A 16,532-nucleotide genomic window follows, 5' to 3' on the forward strand; every position below is an offset into this window, starting at 1 on the left:
TGAGAGCAATCTTGTGTGGGAGGTGGAGCAAGTAGTAATAATTTTATTTTACTGTTAAGGGAACAGTCTCAAAGAAGTTAAATGACTGTCCAATTTATTCTTTAATTCAATAAACTTTAATGGATGCCAACTGTATTGCTAGGTGTGGAATTAAGTACTTTTTATCTGTTCTCATTTGAATAGAATTTAAACCAATGGAATCCCACATACATACTATTTTGCTCTTATTAGAAAGAGGATAAAATGTGACCGGGCATGGGGGCTCACGCCTGTAATTCCAGCACTTTTGGGAGGCTGAGGCATGCGGATCACTTGAGGTCAGGAGTTCAAGATCAGCCGGGCCAACATGGTGAAACCCCATCTCTACTAAAAATACAAAAAGTAGCCAGGCGCGGTGGCTCATGCTTGTAATACAGCACTTTGGGAGGCTGAGGGGGGCAGATCACGAGGTCAAGAGATCGAAACCATCCTGGCCAACATGGTGAAACCCTGTCTCTACTAAAAATACAAAAATTAGCTGGGCATAGTGGCGCGCACCTATAGTCCCAGCTACTCAGGGCCCTGAGGCAGGAGAATCGCTTGAACCCAGGAGGCGGAGGTTGCAGTGAGCCAGGATCGTGTCACTGCACTCCATCCTGGTGACAGAGTGAGACTCAAAAAATAAAAATAAAAACAGTAGTTAGGCTTCCAGGGCAGCTTGACAGGCAATGATGCCCTGGATGGTAAGTGGAAGCATTCTCATCACTAGAAAAGGATATTAGTGCTTTGTAGGAGAATACATAGTTTGGGAAGGGAGTCACTCATTAGGACATCCATGCAGCTGTGGCTCTTGGGTTTAGTAGATGTCATTGTCATATTTTATGGAGGAACAGTTGAGTAAGTGCAAGGGAAAGTAGAAGCAAAGTCTATCCCTGAGGAAAGGCAACTGCTATTTAATAGAATAGGAGAGAGAGTCAGAGCCCAGGAGGAAACAGGAGTGGGATCTGGAACTGAAACCAAGAACCTGTTCCCTTGATCCATCAATCACCTCTTTTTATTTCCAGCCAGCTCCTTTCGCTCAGATCAGAAACTGGTCAATTCGGATCAAAAAGAAAACAAACCAATCTTCTCTTAATGACATATTCCTCTCTCATTCACTTTTTTTTCATAGCCAAGCTTTTCATTTCTACTTTATCTCTCCTTAGTTCCTCAACACTACTGTATGACTTCCAGCTCCACTCAAATTGCCCCAACAGTTGCCAATGATCCCTTTCTATTTGATGAATCCAGTGGACTTTCTTCAGGTCTATTTTACTGGACATCTGCAGAGTTTGACACTGTTTTCCTCCATCTCTTTTGTCACACACACTCTTGGCATGTGGACTACACTCTCTTGGTTCTGCCTCTCAGACTCCTCCTCCTCTACCCCAGTAAGCATTCCCTGACCACCAGGTAGGATTGGGCACCCCTCCTTCGGTTTTTCCCCTGCCCCCCCGCACCCTGACACTACATTTACTACATTACATCAAAATAGTCTGTTTATGAGTTGTCTCGCAAAATAAGTTGTAAGCTCCAAAAGAGGGCTTATGTCATGTTTATCTGCATCCCTATCATCTACCATGAAGCTTGGCACACTGAGGGTGTATTTTTTCTTTTTAAACCTAAGAGGAGAGGTTCTTTTCAAACCTTCAGGAGAGGACCAGCTAGGCCTTGTAGACTGACCATATAGGATGAGGAGGTGGTTAGTTGGGAGGTCTCAACCTGATGGTCACGTGGGCACCTAGGGCCGTGTTCACCTCCAGACTCCTTGGCCTGCCGCAGCATGTTACCTCTCAACTCCAGGAGCTGTTTCAGGGAGTGCTTCCTGACATGCCGGCTGGGCTCTCATTTCTAGTGCTGGAAGTAGTGGACTTTTAGTACTCAAAATCAGGCAAGGAGGGACAAGCAAGGACTCCTGGACAAAAGGAGTTTCTGGACCTCCAAAGCTGAGGACACTGTATAGTGGTAATCCCACTAATGTTCTGAGACCCCCTTTTTGATGTTAGCAGTCTGACTGCTTGTGATAGAAGTAATTAAGGCTACGAATAAAAGGCAGAAGATGAAATATTTGTTGATTCCTTCTGCCTTTTTGATTCACTACTCTCATTTTTATCTCCCATCATTTTTTTTTTTTGTCTTAAAAAATGTGCTGTCTATGTTTATCTGGCTTGCCTGTGTTTATCTAATTTTAGATTGCAAGCTGTGGGACAGAATAATGTCTTTATATGTGCAGCATCTCACTGTGGGTGCCTAAGAATATCTAATGACATTAAAGTCATTCAATTAACCTGTTTTTATTTAATGAGTAAACTGTAAAGTTCTCCAGAGAGCTTATTCACTTGAACTTCACTAGCAATTTATAAGTAATTTTCAGGTTATATCCAGGATATATTCAGAATATATCCAGGGTAATTTATAGTATCTTGTGTAATGTAAGATAAATTAAAGTTGCCTGGCCTTGTAAGAGCTTTAGGTAATATAGAAAGATATATTTGAAATAGATAAGTGAATAGAGCAGATCCCTCTCAATTGAAGGGGTATGCATTCTATAGATCCTTGAAATAGAAAAAAATATTATATGCTGTCTGTGATAAAATCAAAACTACGCAGTGTTTCAGAAGATGAGCTACCCACTTAATTGCTTTGCCGGGTTGGTGAGGAATATAACACCTACTCAGATTTGCAAATTGTCAGGCCCATGATCGAAGGAATTCCTGTAATGAGACTGACTTCGAGTTTATGTTTTCTTCCGTACTCATTACATATTTTTCTCATACCAATCAAGAACGAAGGAAGGAATGTGTATGAGTTTGAAATGGGGTCCTGTTTCTAGATTGTGTGTCCGATGTTGTAACATGACATTAATTCTGAGAAAATGGCAGTTAGACTGCTAACATCAAAGAGGGGATCTGAGAACATTAGTGGGATCACCGCCGTACAGCGTCCTCAGCTTTGGAGTCCAGAAACTCCTTTTGTCCAGAAGTCCTTGCTTGTCCTTGCTTGCCTGACTTTGGGTACCAAAAGTCCACTACTTCCAAGCTAAGCACTAGAAATGAGAACTCAGTCAGCATGTCAGGAAACACTCCCTGAAACAGCTCCTGGAGTTTAGAGATAAAATGCTGCGGCAGGATCAAGGGTCATAAAGTCAAGGGTCATAAACACAGAGTCATAAACACAGAAACAATATTGGGAAAAAATGTAGTTAATGATTTTGTTGTAGAAGAGAATAAGAGAAATCTCAAAATACTAAGGTTTCTTACAAGGTGCTTTTCTAATGGCATAGCCATCTATGTTAAACCAGTGTAGTTGTTATAATAATCATTTAATCTAACAGGGATACTATGGCCAGGCATGGCAGCTCATGCCTGTAATCCCAGCACTTTGTCAGGAGTTCGAGACCAGCCTGGCCAACATGGTGAAACCCTGTCTCTACTAAAAATACGTAAAATTAGCCAAGTGTAGTGGTATGCTCCTGTAATCCCAGCTACTCAGAAGGCTGAAGCATGAGAATTACTTGAACCCGGAAGGTGGAGGTTGCAGTGAGCCGAGATCACACCACTGCACTCCAACCTGGGACAGAGCAAGACTCCATCTCAGAAACAAAAACAAAAACAAAACAAAACAAGGATACTACTACCTACCTAATAGGAGTCTTGTAAGACTTGAGTAAAATATTATATGTAAACTTTTTTTTTTTTTGAGACAGAGTCTCGCTCCGTCCCCCAGGCTGAAGTGCAGTGGCACGATCTCTGTTTACTGCAACCTCCGCCTCCCGGGTTCAAGTGATTCTCCTGCTTCACCCTCCCAAGTAGCTGGGATTACAGGCACGTACCACCAAGCCTGGCTCATTTTTGTAACATGTTGGCCAGGCTGGTCTTGAATTCCTGACCTCAGGTGATCCACCAGCCTCAGCCTTCAAAAGTGCTGGGTTTACAGGCGTGAGCCACCACGCCTGGCCTATATGTAAACTTAAATAGCATAATATACAGTGCTACCACTTATTGAGTACCTCATATCTCTCTATTACCACACATCAATTGATTTAGTAGATACCGAGTTCAAATGTATGACAGAAGTATTAAACAGAGACATACATAGGAGGGTGGGGGGGGCAAAAAAAAAATAAAACAAACGTACACATGCAGACACATGAAAGAGATACAACTGTTACTGTCCTGAACTAATTTAGAGAACAGAAAAATGCAATGACCCCATTGAGACAATATTAAATATTAGATGCATAACAAAAAAACTAACAAGAGGGATCAAAGTGAGAATATTCTTGTGATGGGTCATATTCTAGGACCACTGTTCTTAAGGCACAAATACTTTAAGAACATAGGTTAAGATGTAAAGTATTTGGGGCTGGGCATGGTCACTCAATGCCTGTAATTCCAATACTTTGGGAGGCCAAGGCGGGCCCATCACTTGAGGTCAGGAGTTCGAGACCAGCCTGGCCAGCATGGTAAAACCCCCATCTCTACTAAAAATACAAAACTTAGTTGGACGTGGTTGCGCATACCTGTAATCCCAGCTACTTGGGAGGCTGAGGCAGGAGAATTGCTTGAACCTGGGAGGCGAAAGTTGCAGTGAACTGAGATCATGCCACTATGCTCCAGCCTGGGTAACAAAGCTAGACTCCATTTCAAAACAAAAAAAAAGATATAAAATATTTGGCCAGGCATGGTGGCTGGCTCACACCTGTAAACCCAGCACTTTGGGAGGCCGAGGTGGCACAATTGCTTGAGGCCAGGAGTTCAAGACCAGTCTGGGTAGCACAGTGAGACCTCATCTCTACAAAGTTAAAACAAAACAAAACAAAACAAAGCCAGGTGTGGTGTGCATTTGTGGTCCCCCCTACTGGGAGACTGAGGCAAGAGGATCACTTGAGCCAGGGAGGTTGAGGCTGCGGTGAGCTATGATTGCACCACTATACTCCAGTCTGGGTGACAGAGCGAGACCCTGTCTCTAAACAAACAACAAGAAGATATAAAGAATGACAAAAATACTTTTCAGGTAAATAGAAGAAATTTTAATTTTATTAAGAGTTAATATTAATGGAGCATGGATATTTATTGAACCTGGATAATTTTCTTTTTTTTTTTTTCTTTTTTTTTTGAAACAGAGTCTCGCTCTTGTTGCCCAGGCTGGAGTGCAATGGCACAATCTCAGCTCACTGCAACCCCTGCCTCCTGGGTTCAAGTGATTCTTCTGCCTCAGCCTCCCGAGTAGCTGGTATTACAGGCGCCCACCACCATGCCCAGCTACTTTTTTTGTATTTTTAGTAGAGCTGGGGTTTCACCATATTGACCAGGTTGGTCTCAATCTCATGACTTCGGGTAATCTGCCCACCTCAGCCTCCCAAAGTGCTGGGATTACAGGCATGAGCCACTGGTCCTGGCTGAACCTGGATAATTTTATTGCCTCCTCACAGAATCCTATCAGGCAGGAAACCACAGTAGTGCCAATGAGGAAACTGAGGCTTAAGTAGTAGAACAACTTTGATTCAAACACAGGCAGTGCAAATTTCAAAGGATGTCTTTGATGTGGGAATGACAGGGGGCAGACCAGTACTTGGAGTAAGGAAAGGAAAGGGCATTGTAAGGTGGAAGAAATAACCTCAGGAATGTGGTGGAGGTGGAAATAAGCAGCATGTGTTGAAGGGATGATGAACCCTTGGCTGAAACGGTGAATAGGAGGGCGTAAAGGCAGGCGGGAGATGGGGGCAAGTACGATGAACAATAGATTAGGGCTTGAATGAAAAGGGAACACAGGATCTAAACTTTTGGCTTTCAGGTTTTTTCCAAAAGGTAATTCCAGTGGTGGTGTAAAAGTACTGGATTGGAAAGATGAGAGCCAAAGGAAGGCCAACTGAGATATTCTTGGAATAGCCTCACGTTCATCTTCCTGGAAGTCAAAGAAACAAGTTCCTAACTGTCTAATGAAAAGCAGCACAACAGTTTTATTCAGGAAGACTAATTTTTTTTCCTGTAGTAAATCTTTTAAAGAATTTATTGTGTAGCTCTTTAAAGACATTGACTTGTGTAAGTCAATTATTCATTCACTACAAATCAAATGCTTTTTAGGCCTACAGCATGTGTTTTTATAAATGTTGTTATAAAACATTAAAACCACTAAAGTGTCTGCCCTTATGGAGCTTACTTTCTGGAGAAATTGTCTAGGGCAGTTGTCTTAAATAGTGATTTTTGTTTTTATTTGTTTTTATATTCTATTTTTTCTGAAACAAAAGCCACATGCAAGTGACTGTTTTTAATGCAAGAACAATTTTTTTGTCAAGTCTTTCCTTTTTCTCTCTCCCCTTTCCTTTCCTTTCCTCTTTTTTCCTCTCCTTTCCTTTCCAGACAGGATCTCACTCTGTTGCCCAGGCTGGAAATGCAGTGGCACGATCTTGGCTCACTGCAGCCGCCACCTCCCAGACTCAAGTGATCCTCCCAACTCAGCCTTCTGAATAGCTGAGATTACAGGTGAGTGCCACCATGCCCAGCTAATTTTTTATGTTTTGTAGAGACAGGGTTTTGTTATGTTGCTCAGACTGGTCTCAAACTCCTGGGCTCAAGCAATCCACCCTCCTCAGCCTCCCAAAGTGTTGGGATTACAGGCATGAACCACCATGCCCAGCCTCTTTTGTCAGCTCCTAATAATGGCAAATCAACAGCTTCGCTAACATGGTGAAACCCTCTCTCTAATAAAAATACAAAAATTAGCCAGGCATGGTGATTCTCGCCTGTAGTCCCACCTACTTGGGAGGCTGAGGCACGAAAATCATTTGAACCTGGGAGGCAGAGGTTGCAGTGAACCGAGATCACACCATTGCACTCCAGCCTGGGCAACACAGCGAGACTCTATCTCCGAAGAAAAATAAATAATGGCAAATTGTAATGTACTAGTGGCATTCCTGTTGAGAACTAAATTTAACATAAAGCTTACGAAATCTACAGAAACTGATGGTGGTGCACCCTTTAGGCAATATATCTCAAATATCAGTGATTTTATCTGGGATTTTTAAAAGAGCTGAGGTTGGGCACTGTTGCTCACACCTATAATCCCAGCACTTTGGGAGGCTGAGGTGGATGGACTGCTTGAGCCCAGAAGTTCCAAACTGTCCTGGGCAACATGGTGAAACCCCATCTCTACAAAAAATACAAAAATTAGCCAGGTGTGGTGGTGCACACCTGTAGTCCCAGCTACTTGGGAGGCTGAAGTGGGAGGGTTGCTTGAGCTCAGGAGGTGGAGGTTGCAGTGACCCATGATCGCACCACTGCACTCCAGCCTGGGAGACGCAGTGAGACCCTGTCTCAAAATAAAAAATAAAGCCGGGCGCGGTGACTCACGCCTGTAATCCCAGCCCTTTGGGAGGCCAAGGTGGGCGGATCACTTGAGGTCAGGAGTTGGAGACGAGCCTGGCCATCATGGTGAAACTCCATCTCTACTAAAAATACAAAAATTAGCCGGGCACAGTGGTGGGCACCTGTAATCCCAGCTACTCAGGAGGCTGAGGCAGGAGAATTGCTTGAAACCGGAAGGCGGAGGTTGCAGTGAGCCGAGATCACGCCACTGCACTCCAGCCCGGGCAAAAGAGTGAAGCTGTCTCAGAAAAAATAAAATAAAATAAAATGAAAAATTAAAAAAAATGATAGTAGTCACCACTTAAGGAGCCCTATTGCTTAAAACAACAGCTCAGGGGAGCCAAGTGAGGCCCAAATAAGGTCAGCTCACAGCGAGATGCAGGTCCAGGCTCACTAGCGGTGTGCTGAGTGGTAGCACTGCCTTCTCTGGGATAGGCCATGACAGAGGTGCCAGGCAGCTCTTGTGAGTCATAAATGACCTACCTACCAGATTAAATGACAAAATCAGTCCCAGCTTTGTATTACTAATTATGGGACAGCTCCTGTAACTAGGGTTCATTGGTTTGTTTTCTCTTCTAGGAAACCAACCAGGTATGAATAACTTCCTTCTAGTAATCTTTCTTTTGGCTCCTTCACAGGCTGAGCAAGAAAATATGTTTACACTGAATGGTGGTAATGGCCTGTGTCCTGACAAGTGCGTGTCGAATGATTGTCGTGACAGAATGTTGTGTGTAGGTACCTGTCCAGTGTGTCTCTGTCTTGCAAATCTATAGTTGTATTGTCTGAATGATAAACCTACTGTTAATCAGAATTACCTCAAGTTACCTACATTATACCATTTCCTTGTCATGAATAATTTTGGAACATTGTTCATTTCCTTCCATATAAAAATCTATTTTTAAAAGATAATGTGAAGGTAGCCTATCTACCATTTAACTATTGATAAGATAATTTGCATTTTTAAAAAGTCCTAGCCTCTGAAGAGGAAAATTGAGATGCTGAAAGCCATTCCTGTCTAAGAACTCAGAGGTATCAGTTGTTTGCCTGCCAATGCTCTCATGTGAACTCAGAGGATGGAACCGCACATTCGTGAAGTATTCAATAAGCAAACAAAATGAAGACTTCTTGTGAGGGACAAAATCATTGGTTTGATCATCCTTAGTGAGATGCATTTTAAGAGAAAAGCAAATAATTTGAACGTTATTCACTAGTTTTACTGTTAGTGTTGATAATTGCATTACTACTTCATGCTTTTTTCTATTGCCAAATAAAAGAAATAATGGATTATGCTAACTTTGTTAAGAATTTAACATTTTTATTTAGAGTGATAATTCGTGTTTCATTGAATTATAAAGAAAGAGAATTACAATTATAACTTGGAAGAAGAATAAAAAATTGGAGTAGACATGCAGTAACGTAAGAACTAAGTTGAAAATATTAATACAAACTAATAACACTTAATAAAATATGTCTTTTCTAACTTTGTTCAATGAAATTGCCAAGGAGCAATATTACACCACCAACGTGAGCCTGATCATATGCACTCCTGCTGGCTAAATTTTAAGGTCTAAAACCATTTTTCACTTAAAAGAACCAACATACCTCAGAAAAATGGCTGATTCCATGTCTGGGTCTAGGGAAGCACAGGTGAGTCTTGGAACCTTTTGTTTGGGCCAGAAAGCAAGTACTTTCTGAAAGTAATGGTGTTGGGGCCTGGTATGGTGACTCACGCCTATAATCCCAGCATTTTACAGCACGCCTGTAATCCCAATCCCAGGCTGAGGCAGGAGGATCGTTTGAGGTCAGGAGTTCAAGTTCAGACTAGCCAACATGGCAAAACACTGTCCTATCAAAAATACAAAAATTAGCCAGTTGTGATGGTGTGTGCCTGTAGTCCCAGCTACTCAGCAGGCTGAGGTGGGAGGATCACTTGAACCCAGGAAGTGGAGATTGCAGTGAGCCAAGATCATGCTACTGCACTCCAGCCTGGGTGACAGAGCGAGACTCCATCTCAAATAAATAAATAAATATAAAAATAAAAATAACAGTGTTGAAAATAATGGAAGAATACAGAAGCCAGTTTAATGGGACACCCATTGACTAAATTATGTTAAACTGTGTATCAAAAGGAAAATGATGGCTATAGTTAGTTGAAATGCTTTAAGTAGGGAGATGATGAATTCATAATGATAGCAAAAATGAGAAAAGTCGATGAATTGTACTAAAGAAATTGAATATAATCAATCTCATTATTTACCCTGTTATGTTAGTACTACTGACTCATTTATTGAATCAGTGCAGAATACCAAATTCAGTAAATAACAAGTGTGTTAGTTTTAAGTTTACACTGAGAAAAATAGTTCTTTAACTCTTAGGCCATAACTACCTGTGTCTACTAGTGCAAACTGCTTTTTTGTAGTGATGAAATATTTGTGTATGTAGGCACCTTCCCAGGGTATCCCTGGCTGCCTTTGAAATTGAATACTGAGGGTTTTGATTACACCTCAAAATGTCATTTTAGTGAATCATCTCAGGAAAATTGGTGTTGGAATATGTTCAAATTTGTTTCAGTTAACTAAGTTTTGTTTTATTTATGTATTTATTCTGAGATGGAGTCTCGCTCTGTCACGCAGGCTGGAGTGCAGTGACTCACTGTAACCTTTACCTCCTGGGTTCAAGTGATTCTCCTGCCTCAGGCTCCTGAGTAGCTGGAATTACAGGTGCATGCCACCACACCTGGCTAATTTTTGTACTTTTAGAAGAGACTAGGTTTCACTATGTTGGCCAGGCTGGTCTGGAACTCCTGACCTCAGTTGATCCACCTGCCTCAGCCTCTCAAAGTGCTGGGATTACAGGTGTGAGCCACTGTGCTCGGCCTGTCAAATAAATTTTAAGAGGTAGTTTGTAACCCTGGTGTCATTTTGTTTAAGTATATAGCAAGCTGTTCAATAGAACTTTCCATGATGATGAAAATACTGTATATCTGGTCTGACCAATATGGTAGCCATTAGTCACATGTAGCTAATGGTTACTGAACACTGAAATGTGGCTACTGTGACCAAGAAACTGAATTTTTAGTTTAATTTCATTTAATTTAGATTTAAAGTAAAATAGACACATGTGGCTAATGACTAATGTATTGGACAGTATACGTCTAGATTTTAAGCCACTTTTAATTTTTTTTAGAGACAGGATCTCACTCTGTTGTCCAGGCTGGAGTGCAGTGGTGTGATAATAGCTCATTGCAGCCTCAAACTCCTGGCTCCAGCAATCCTCCCACCTCAACCTCCCAATCAGCTGGGACTACAGGCTTGTGCCACCATGCCCAGCTAATTTTAAAACTGATTTGTAGAGATAGGAGGTCTTGCTATGTTGCCCAGGCTACTCTAGAACACTTGGCCTCAAGAGATGCCCCTAAAGCTCTGGGATTATATGCCTGAGCCACTGCACTGTTCTATTAAACCTCCTTCAAATTAGATGGTTTTTCCTCAGTGTGGCCTCTTGAGAAAAAAAAAACAAAAGAAAAAGAAAACATAAAAACAAAAAAATAGATGGTTTACCCAGTGACGCAAATTTCTTCTCATCAATTCTGGAACATTGTCCATTTTCTTTCAGATAAGGATCTATACAGAAAAAATTTACAATTTAAATTTATTGTTTGAATAGGTAAATTCATATTGTTTCAAAACACTAAAACGACAAAAAGATGTATAGTAAGAAGTCTCTCCCATCCTATCCCTCAGCAACCCAGGTCTCTTCAGCACAGGTGTGACCGATGTTACCAGTTTCTTATATATCCCAGAGATACTTTATGCATTTACAAGTAATGTTAGCGTATCATTGTTATCCACAAGGCATTTTTAATTCCTCTTAACATATTTTAAGGGTTACTTTATATCAGTTCATCAACTGTCTCCTTACTATGACTGTGTAGTCTTAAGAATCTGTTTTAAAAGATACCTGAAGGTGGCTTGGCTGCCATTTTGACAGTCAACAAGATAGCTTGCATTTGAAATGTTAAAAATCCTAATTTTGACCGGGCACAGTAGCTCACTCCTATAATCCCAACACTTTGGGAGGCCAAGGCAGGAGGATGGCTTGAAGCTAGAAGTTTGAGACCAGCCTGGACAATGTAGTGAGACCCTGTCTCTCCAAAAATAATTTCAAAAAACCATAATTTCATAAGACAGGTGATAATAACAGCAAGTAGAGCCTATGACAGCCGCTACTCAGTGTGCGCCCTGCCCATATGCAGGAAGCTCGCATTTCAAAATACCTAGTCCTTTTTCTTGACAAAACTTGTGTTTCGGGCACTGGGCATGGTGGCTCACATCTATAGTCCCAGCACTTTGGGAGGCTAAGGCGGGCAGATCACGTGAGGTCAGGAGTTCAAGACCACCCTGGCCAACATGGCGAAACCCCATCTCTACTAAAAACACAAAAATTAGCCGGGCCTGGTGGCAATGCCTGTAATCCCAGGAGGCTGGTGCAGGAGAATCACTTGAACTCAGGAGGTGGAGATTGCAGTGAGCAGAGATTGCGCTGCCGCACTCCAGCCTGGGCAACAGAGCTAGTCTTCAGAAAAAAAAAAAAAAAAAAAACTTGTATTTTGAACAAAATCTAGTTAAGTTTTGAAGTTTTGTGAAGTGACCCAAGATATTATAATAATAAATATGACTGTTTAAAAAATAACACAATTTAAATTTCAATAATATGTAATTTCCTTTAGTGGTTTTCCGTTGCACAAAGAATAACATCCAAACTCCTCCCTAAGGCTCACCAAGCTTTGTGTGATCTGGCTCCAGACTTCTTAATCAGGAGGCTCCAGCCACATAGACCTCTTAGCACAGCCAGCTCTTTGCTGCCCTAGGGCCCTTGCACTCACTGTTCTCTCAGCTGGCATGCTCCCTCCTGGGCTCCTGTGCCTCTCTACTTCATCCTCCATCCTGGGTGGCAGGGTGGCTCATACCTGTAGTCCCAGCATTCTGGGAGACCAAGGAGGGAGGATTGCTTGAGGCCAGGACTTTGAGACCCACCTGAGCAGTATAGCGAGACTTGGTCCTTACTAAAATTTGGAAAAATTAGGCTAGGCACAATGGCTCACACCTGTAATTCTAGCCAAGATGGTCACATCACTTGAGGCCAGGAGTTTGAGACCTGCCTGGCCAACATGGTGAAACCCCATCTGTACTAAAAGAATACTAAAATTAGCTGAGTGTGGTGGCACACACCTGTAGTCCCAGCTACTCAGAGGCTGAGGTGGGAGGCTCACTTGAGCCCAGGAGGTGGAGGTTGCAGTGAGCTGAGATCGCACCACTGCATTCCAGCCTGGGTGACAGAGTGAGACTCCATCTCAAAAAACTAAAAAAATTTCTTAAACATTTAAAAAAGTTAGCTGGGTGTGGTGGCACATGCCTGTAGTCCCACCTACTTGGGGGACTGAGGCAGGAGGATCACTTGAGCTTGGGAATTTGAGACTGCAGTGAGCCTTCATCATGCATGCCACTGCATTCCAGGCTGGATGACAGAGTGAGACCCTGTCTCTACAAAAAAGGCACCCTCATTGATGTCTTCCCTAAATATGCCATCCGTAGTCCTTCCCACCCAGTCCCCATTCTGCTTTCTTCATAGCACTTAACTATAATCTGTAATTATTTTGTTTATTTAGTGCTACTTATCTGATTGAAATATAAGATTCCTGAGAACAGGAACTTGAACTGTCTTCACTGGTATGTCTCCAGGGCCTAAAATAGAGCTTGGTATATAGTTGGTATACAGCTAATATTTGCTAAAGCAAAAAAGGTTGAATAAGCAAATTTGAATGCCTTTCAAATATAGGATCAGAACTTGGGGGAATTTGGACAAATGTTATGCTTTTCAAATAGTCCCTCATAACTGAATAAATATAATGAATTACTTTCATAGAAACTGATTTATGTGAGGTTTTTGATTCATTAGCCTCTATCTAGAGTCCCATTAACTTGTTTTGTAAGTCATAGACATTCAGTATGTTTGAATCACTAGGCTGCTTGCTCTGCAAGTGATTGCAGTTTATGAGTGATGCTGCTTATGCCATAATGTATGCTCTGCATCTTATAATCTCGTTGAATCACTAAGTTGACACGTATCTGTCTCTTAGTCAACATTTATTAGTCAAGTGCTTACCTTGTCATTACCAAAAAATACGTGGTGGCTCACACCTGGAATCCCAGCACTTTGGGAGGCTGAGGCAGGAGGATCACTAGAGTCCAGGAGTTGGAGACCAGTCTGGGCAACATAGTGAGACCTTGTCTCTACAAAAAATAGACAAAATTAGCTGGGCATGGTGACATGAGCCTGTAGTTCCAACTCCTCAGGAGGCTGAGGTTGGAGGATCGCTTGAGCACAAGAGGTTGAGGCTGCAGTGGGCCAAGATCATTCCACATCCCGACCTGGGTGACAGAGCAAGACCCTGTCTCAACAAAAAGAAAAAGAAAAAGAAAACAAAGGGAATGTGCATTTGTTGGTGCTTTAAAGTTTGTAAAACATTTTTATTTTTCTTTTTGGAGACCTAAGTTGCCCAGACTGGTCTCAAACTCCTGGCCTCAAGTGATCCTTCTACCTCAGCCTCTCAAAATTCTGGGATTACAGGTATGAGCCACTGTGCCCAATCTGCAAGTTTCTATTGATGTCAATTTATTTGATCTGCCCAAGCCCCCTACTCTGTAAAGCATTTTGTGGCCATTTTACTGGTGAGGTTACTGGAACTTAGGAGGGATTAAAGTTTTCTGGTAAAACTCTTCTCTAAAAACTTTATATAGCCTTTTTTTTTTTCTTTTTGAGACAGAGTCTTGCTCTGTCGTGCAGGCTGGAGTGCAATGGCATGATCTCGGCTCACTGCAACCTCTGCCTCCTGGGCTCAAGCAATCCTGATGCCTCAGCCACCAGAGTAACTGGGACTACAGGCACTTTTGTACTTTTAGTAGAGATGGGGTTTCACCATGTTAGCCAGGCTGGTCTCAAACTCCTAGCCTCCAGTAATCCACCTGCCTTGGCCTCCCAAAATACTGGGATTACAGGCACAAGCCACTGTGCCCAACCAAAAACTTTATATTTCTTTTAAGGAAACAGTACATATGTAAAACCAAAGACATTGTTACAGAATACTATAAACACGTGGAAATTAATTACAGAAATGTATACTGATGCCAAGGAGATTGTGAATTATTTATAGTCAAATGAGATCTATTATAAAGCATGGGAAGAGGTGAGTGTTTAACAAGGTTTGGAAGGAGAGGAAGCAACCAGAGTTGAGGGGTGGAAATCAAGAGGGGTCAGAGTTTTCCAGACGGAGGAAATGGCCTGTGCAAAGATGTGTGTGTAGGCACAACGCCATTGGAGAATGGGACCAGCAAATTAGTTTGACTAAAACAGAGGGGTCCCATCAAGAATAACAAAAGATGAAGATTAAGAGTACCCCTATTGGTAAAAACATTTGGATAGCAAAGGGAGCTTGGGTTTTATTTGACAGACATTGGGGAATTCATAAAAGCTTATGCAAATAAAAATTAGAGATGGAAACAAAGTTTGATGGCTCTTGTGGGAGCTCTGTGTGGAATGAATTGCAGCAGGAGAAATTGACAGAAGACTGCGGCAGTAATCTTGGCATGAGGTAACATGGCCATAGCTGATGGTGGTGACTGAGGATATTGGAGCAAAGTGGACCCAGCGTGAAAGGCTCATCAGGACTGACTGATGGATTTAGAGTAAAAGAGAAGGAGAGGAAAGAGTGAAAAAATGACTGCAAGGCGACCAGCCTGTTGTGCTGTGCTGATTATGGTGCAATAAACACATTATTTATGACAGGAAGCCTTTTGGCTGAGGCCAAGAATAGGGAGATGGGGATGAGGAAGTGATGAGCTAAGTTTTTGAAATGCAAAGTTGAAGATGAAGCAAGGTTGTTCAACTGCAGGTCTGTAGGCAACTGGAGAAACAAGTCTGGAGAGAAGGTAAGAAGTCAGAGCTTGTGTTGTGTCATTCTGATTAGCCTCTGGCTCGCTTTCCCAACTCTGCACACTTGCTGCCTATTCACCCAACTCAAATGCACTTTTCTTGTACATTTACTATTACAAATAATTTACATTTATAGATTCAGATATTTCCTGGTGAACTTTCTCTATGGTAGCATAAAAAAGAAAGATAAAAATAAAAGACTTTTTAAAAACTCATTAGGACTTTTCACCCTGAAATGATTATTTAGAAGTTACTTCGGGGCCAGTTGTGGTGGTTCATGCCTGTAATCCTAATACTTTAGGAGGCTGAGGTGGGCAGATCCCTTGAGGTCAGTAGTTCAAGACCAGCCTGGCCAATATGGTGAAACCCCCATCTCTACTAAAAATACAAAAAATTAGCTGAGCATGGTAGCATAATCCCAGCAGCTCAGGAGTCTGAGGCAGGAAAATCACTTTGAACCTGGGAGGAGGAGGTTGCAGTGAGCCGAGATTGCACCATTACACTCCAGCCTGGGCGACAGAGTGAGACTCCATCGAAAAAAAAAAAAAGTTACTTGGGGCTGGGCACAGTGGCTCACGCCTGTAATCCCAGCACTTTGAGAGGCCCAGGCAGTTGGATCACTCGAGCTCAGAGTTTGAGACTAGCCTGGGCAACATGGAGAAACCCTGTTTCCACAAAAAAAAAAAAAAAAAAAAAAAAAGCCAGATGTGGTGGCAAGTGCCTTCCATCCCAGCTACTCAGGAGGCTGAGGTGGGAGGATCACTTGAGCCTGGGAGGTGGAAGTTGCAGTGATCCGGGGTCCACTTCAGCTTGGGCGACAGAGTGAGACCCTGTCTCAAAAAAAAAAAAAAAAAAGGTAAAAAAGTTACTTTTTTTTAAATTATTTTTTAAAGATGGTCAGATGCCACGAAGTATGTGGCAATGCCTTAACTGTATGTGTGTTGTCAGGCTTGAGGGCCTCTTTCATCCTTGTCAAGAGGTGTGCTAACTTTCTCTCCTTTCATACAACACTACTTGGGTTTTTAAAAATTAATATTCACTACTTTCACGTTTAAAATCTCAAGCTTTTACGTTAAACATTTCCATTTTATTATGCTATTTAAAAATCAAAACATGTCTGAGCCACTTGGTTAATCATTTTAAACATTTTAAATT

General features: G+C 42.0%; 1 non-coding gene across 1 annotated transcript; it reads right to left on the reverse strand.

Moving 5' to 3' along the window:
• Positions 1-16,264: 16,264 nt before the first annotated feature.
• On the reverse strand, positions 16,265-16,388 carry LOC117079706. Its single transcript, XR_004435561.1, has one exon. It is a non-coding gene; the product is annotated as a U6atac minor spliceosomal RNA (small nuclear RNA).
• Positions 16,389-16,532: the final 144 nt, after the last annotated feature.

Source organism: Trachypithecus francoisi, unplaced genomic scaffold, assembly GCF_009764315.1.
Source record: "Trachypithecus francoisi isolate TF-2019V2 unplaced genomic scaffold, Tfra_2.0 Lachesis_group7, whole genome shotgun sequence".
Classification (NCBI taxonomy): domain Eukaryota; kingdom Metazoa; phylum Chordata; class Mammalia; order Primates; family Cercopithecidae; genus Trachypithecus; species Trachypithecus francoisi.